This window comes from Zingiber officinale, chromosome 2A (genome assembly GCF_018446385.1).
Source record: "Zingiber officinale cultivar Zhangliang chromosome 2A, Zo_v1.1, whole genome shotgun sequence".
NCBI lineage: Eukaryota > Viridiplantae > Streptophyta > Magnoliopsida > Zingiberales > Zingiberaceae > Zingiber > Zingiber officinale.
The window spans coordinates 66,314,636-66,321,069 of record NC_055988.1 but is presented as its reverse complement, the minus strand read 5'-3'; the positions used below and the strand labels follow the sequence as shown (position 1 = coordinate 66,321,069).

Sequence of the window (6,434 nt, the reverse complement as noted above, 5' to 3'; positions counted from 1 at the left end):
CAGAAACTATATTGGAACAGTATCTTGGGTCACTTTAAATTTTTTTTTCAAGCATCCATAGAGAAAGGAAGGTATCATAGATCTATTATTTTACATGATCGACACATAGTGATGATTAAACAATCACCCTTTAATATTTTCTTGGGCATACAAGATATGCAGTATATTTATGATATATTAGCCAATATATTTTAAAATTGGAATTCAACTTCTCAAACCTTTAGATTCTCAGGTATATCTTATAATTGTCAATTTTAATCACGAAGTAGTTGTAGAGCAAAATAAAATACTTTGAAAAGTTTAATATTTTAGTCAGCTAATGGCTCTGGTAGTGGGGTATCATGACAAACGAAGGCTTGATATGAGATCATATCAGGCCCAATGTGAGCCTGATACGATCCCATATCAGGCTCAACGTTGGTCTAATACTTATTTATCTTTTCATAAAAGTCAACTAATCATTTAAGTTGTTCAGGTGTACCAGTTGCTTTCACAAGAGGAGACGTTTCTTTGTTGTTCGGTATTGCAGACCGACGTGCTTCAGTTCTGATCAAATCAACTAAAGCATCGGGTAACCTTTTTCTAACTTACTTCTCAAATTAAAAAGAATCTACCAAATCAAGAATTGAGGAGTTGTTCAAGTTTTATATCAATCATGTTGAAGAAGATGATGTTTTATTATTTTGTAAATTCTACGATTTGTATATATTTGTTTGTGTCTTGTTTTCTTCTAGTACATATAAGGTCCTTTTATGTCTTATAGATATAGTAGATGATTTTAAGAATCTTGTTAGATTCAACGGGATGAAGCCATCCATGAATTTATGGCTCCATAATTACCTAAGATTGTAGACATATTTTCATTAACTCAGACAATACAATCTAATATCAACTTCCCTTACCTAAAGGGCTTTGCTGGTCTTTTGGCAGTGAGTTTATATTTGATGTTAAATTTAACAATATTTGTGGACATGTATGAATATCTAACATTTGTGATGATGAATCATGCATAGTTTTTGGAGCATGTTCTAATTCTTAGTGACTTTCTTTGGCTTCTTTGAAGCCTTAGTCACATTGATCTTTGCAAGGTTAATTTTAGGGATGGTCTCCCTTGTAACCTTAGTTTGACCCCTAGACCTAGGGTTAGTTCCATAGCTATATGGAATCTTATGGTATGAGCCCACATTCTTCTTGCCTTTTGGTTTGTACCCCAAACCTTTATGGCCATTGAATGACTCTTGTGTTGGGACTTTCGAGCCGCAAAAATCGCTTTTTGCGTTGCGGAAACCCCGAAGTCCCATGCCACCGGATTCGTGCGAAGATAAAAAATTTCGTGTACATGTTTTCTAACCTAGATCTACTCTAGATCTACATGGTAGAGATTTATACCTTTGATGCGAAGCCCTTTGCTTATCCCGCTCGTCTAAGAAGATGCTGGATCTCAAGAGTGTCAAGTGAACACCCCTCTATGTGTATCCACACGAACAATTAGGTGGAGAAAAACCTCTTAAGTGTGCTAGCACTCAAGGAGGTTTCGGCCAAGGTGGAGGAGAGGGAGAGAAGAAGATGAGAGGAGGAAGAAGAATGAGTGAATGAGCACACAATGCTCTTGATTCCTCAATTAAAGTGGCTGACCACTTATTGGAAGGTTATAAACCTCGATGGAATATCAAGAGTCAAGACTCTTGATCTCCCTCATTAGGTGGCACACCTTGATGATGTGGAACACCATGATTGGCCGGCCCATGCCAAATGGTTTTGGTCAAGTCAAACTTGACCAATGAAGTGGCATTTGGTCAAGTTAAACTTGACCCTTCACCTTCCCTCTCAAGTCAAGTCAAACTTGACCCACTTATCTCCCATGGTTGATCAAATCTAACTATAGATTCAAGTCAATTTGATTTAATGAATCTCTATTCATTAAATTAAATTAATTTAATGAGTCATAATCTAAATTAGACTCATTGGACACATGAATCAAATTGAGTACAACTCAATTAGTTTAATTTGGATTACTCTTAATCTAATTTGGTTCATCACATGAACCTAATCCTCTTGGTTCATCATATAAACCTATTCTTCATCTAATTACCCTTTGTGTGTGACCCTATAGGTTCTTGTAACGTTGGCAATGCTCCTAAACCCATTTAGAAGCATAAGTAATGAGCGGTATCTAGCAACACATCATTACTACCCAAGTTACAAGAATGTTGAGATCCAACATTACCATTGTGACTACTAATTGTGACTCTCACAATATGTGACAATGTCCTTCTATCCTTGACATCTAGATTAATTAAATTGAGGCATAGACCGTGTCATCCTTTAATCAATCTATGTCTTGAACTCCAAGTAGACTTACTCTAATCAAATGAGCTCAATATCTCATATTGACTCATTTGGGCATGGCCATGCACTTAGTGGTCTCACTCTATCAAGAATCATGATATCACTCCCGTCATATAGGAGAGTTAGATCCCATCTACATCACTCATATCCCTTCGCATAATTTGTTACATACCCAGTAATCGCCTTTATAGTCCACCCAGTTATGGGTGATGTTTGACGAAGCCAAAGTATGCAATTCCTTATGTAGGGAACTATGGTGATTTCAGGTCCAAGGACTAATAGTCATACTAATAGCCACATGAGAAAGTATATGACACTCATATAACGATCCATGATACTTTCTCATGGTGGGTCATTCAGTATACATTCTCCAATGTATACCCATGTGTCAACTTGATATCTCTATATCCATGACTTGTGAGATCAAGTCATCGAGTTGACCTACATGCTAGTCTCATCGCACTAACATTATCCCTGAATGTTAATACTTGACTAGGAATGATTAAGAGTAGTGTTCTCTATATCATCTCACTATCGATTAAACCAATCAATTGATATAGATAAGAACTTTCTACTCAAGGACGCTATTATATTTAGTTATTTGGCACTAATACAAGTAAGTATAATAACCAAAACAAATGCCTTTATATACATAGGAATACGATACAATGAGTCTATACAACAATCATCATATGATTGACTCTAGGGCTCTAACTAACATCTTGTCTATCTATCCATATGTTTTTTGTTCTTAGATCCTTTTTCTTCATTTGCCAATTTTTTAAAAGTCCTCTCTAATTTATCAAGTATTGACCTCAAGACAAATTTATATTCTTCCTTAAATCCTTGGACATTTTTATTTTTAGGCAAATATTTGAGATCTTTAAAATTTTTGCCTAAATCATTATCTATCTTCCTAGTCTTAGGTAAGATAGTTTTAGTATGATATGTTACATATTTTTCCTTAATCATATTATGCTTCCTATTTTCATGATAAATTACATTAAAGTGATATAAATTTGAACTAGCATACATTTTATCATGATTTAAAGGAATAGTTTCAACAAATGATACCTTGGGTTTGCTCTTAAAAGCTCCCCCTCGAATTGAGCTTTCTCCTTTAAGCTTGTCCGATTTATTCCCTTTTGGACATTGACTCTGATAATGTCCACTTTGATTGCAAGAGAAGTACACAATGTGCTCATTGCCTTTACGTATTGAGAGACCGACCTTCTTAGACTTCTCTTTGCCCTTTGGTGCCAATTGACTCTTCTTCTTGGTCAACATTGGATACTTACTCTTGTTCTTTCCCTACACTCAAAGAAAATGATGACTTTTATTTTTACAAATTAAAATATCTATACCTTTTCTTATAGGGGTGACATATTATCCTCAATTAGATTTTTCTTGATTTGTGGAGGTGGCACTGTCACGCCCCAGAGGGTCCCTACCGATAAAATTTCGACAACATCTCCCCTGTACCGGTGACAATATGAATCATATATACATACACAACTATATACATCAACATATAAATATATTCAACAACCCACACGGCTGGATATAAGCACAACCACACAGTTTATAAGCAGCCCATATGGCTGAAAGTAAACACAACCACACAGTTTATAAGCAGCCCACACAGTTAAAAGTGAACACTGCGAAAATCACAAAAAGAAATATACGAATGTAAAACCAACAAAACAATTACCCAAAATACCTGCAATCACCAGACTAGACTCCGAAATTCACATCAACTAGTTACAACGCAAACTCGCGAAAGCACTAAACTGTCCTCGAATGTGTAGTGGGATTGGCAGCCAGGACTCTCCCAAACATCCTTGATTCATCTACCTACTACCTGGCGAAAGAAAAATCATGTTGTGGGATGGTGAGTGATGGGACTCAGTGGGTAAAGGAAAGATTGTGCATGAACATAATATACAAATAGAGAGTGCCAACAATATACAATCTCATAAGGGAAATAACAAATACTAGAATAAAACCGTAATATATGCATCAACCTGAAACCATATCCTAGGCTAGGTAATGAAGATCAGGAGTAATACCGATCGATTACTGAACTGTTCATCGCTACGAAGATAAAGACATTCTATCAATAAGTAAACTGGAGCCGAACAACATACGATCAATACATATATAGGTAAAGACATTACTTAACAAGTATAAATGTATCACATGGTAAAACAAACCACTGTAAACATAAGAAAGTAACAGCAAAGAAACAACAGCATAGGCAGGTATAACAATAATAAAAAGCGTATGCATTGATGGTCACTCCCTCCACCCCTTTGTATCATAACCCTTGTATGGTGGAGAGGCTGGGTCACTGATAGACTGTACAACACTCCAACTACCACTTTCTCGAGTGGCCGAGTGGACAGTTACATAGTAGCTAACTAGCTACATCTGCGACGGGGGTCCTTGCTGCTCGCAACTCCAGCTTTCTCTACACATGAGTGAGCGAGTGGGGCAATGACAAGACAAGCGGCATCGCTCTAGCTACCACTCTCTCGAGTGGCCGAGTGTGCGACCCTGGTTAACGACTTTCTCGACCATAAGGGAGAATTTATTGTTAACATGCATGTAATGATATGATGCATAAAATACCACAGTCATCATATACGTATAAACAGGAATAAGGTATGCTACATGAAGCCAACATGCTCAATACAGTACATAAATAAATAACAATGAAAGTATACAAGGTTGACATCTAATATCTGCTAAATATCATAGATGGCATCAAGAGACTATGTGGATATAGAAATGAATATCTCAAAGGTTTGAGTGGAAGTATCAAGCACAGGAAATATTATGAGTGGAGCCAAGGTAAAACAGTCTTTATCCAAAAATAGCTCATACACCAAGTTTCAAAGAACTAAAGAGAGTCAAAGTAAGAAGTACCCGCCTTTAATCCTTTAATATAGGTCGAGCGTCCAGAATTATCCACCCGTCAAGTGACTCGTCATAAATCAAAGTCCTCTAACTAAACATATAATCAAGCTATACCCTATGTACCCAATAATAAGCTTGAACTCTTATCTAACTTTAGAAACCCTAATTATTTGTAAACAGATACATATTAAGCTACAATAAGTATCAAATTCCCCACAACTCATGATACCTTCCCTGTTGATTCCCGGACAAGAAATTCTACCGTCAGAAAATGCTTGCTAATGATGCTTGATGTCAAAAATCTATAGCCGGAGCTACGGTGAAGCTACATTCAAGAACATGCAACTAACTGAAACTCAAAACCTCGATCTACTGATCTAACATCCCAAAACTGTAAATGCCTTACCCCAAATTTTCTCTCCAATCGGAAACACAACATGTTGCTGTTGAGTTTGACAGGGATGTGATCCACGATTGTAGCTCGAAATTAAGGTTCCGGGGCAAGAGCAAAATTCTGGAGCAAGAGATCACAGTCTGAAATGCCAGCCTCCACCGAATCCAGCAAGCTCCAAATCCGGCGAAGCTAGGGCTTGGATTTTCTTCCCTTTCGCTGAAGATCGATCGGTGCGGAGAAAGGGGCGGAAGAGAGGAATACCTAGCGGGCCTATAGGTGCGGGGTAGAGGGGTTAGGAGGCTCCTACAAGTGGCGGCTTGAGCAATGCCGTGCGATCGGGTGCGGTGGCGTGGGTCTTTGGTGCTCGCGCGAGGGAGAACCGGCGACTGTGGCTCAAGAGGGAAGAAGATCGGCGATTGGGTTGGGGAGGAAGGGCTTGGCGAAGGAGGAGAGGTGGCGTTGCGAGGTGTCCGCGTGAGGAGGAGCGACCGTTGGGGTGCGGGGACTCACGAGAAGAGAGGAAGGATCGACGGTGTGGGAGCTAGGGCACGGGACACATTATTTATAACTTTAGGGATTTTTCAATTAAACTCTAGATCCATTTCTCAATCAACTTCCACCTTTGGATATCCTAAATAGGCTTTTCTCGAGCCCATAAATACATCCCCTCTGATTACGCCATACGAGCTCCAATTAAATCTCAAAAAATTTCTAAAAATATCTAAAAATTCTAGTAAGATTATTTCTCAATAATCCTATTATTTAGTGCTTA

The 6,434-nt window shown here is 38.0% G+C and overlaps 1 long non-coding RNA gene across 1 annotated transcript; it reads right to left on the bottom strand.

The window, feature by feature from the left end:
• Positions 1-3,913: 3,913 nt before the first annotated feature.
• On the bottom strand, positions 3,914-6,202 carry LOC122039681. Its single transcript, XR_006128326.1, has 2 exons — positions 5,675-6,202; positions 3,914-4,210 (listed from the first exon to the last, which is right to left on the bottom strand). It is a non-coding gene; the product is annotated as an uncharacterized LOC122039681 (long non-coding RNA).
• Between the last annotated feature and the right edge of the window lie 232 nt (positions 6,203-6,434).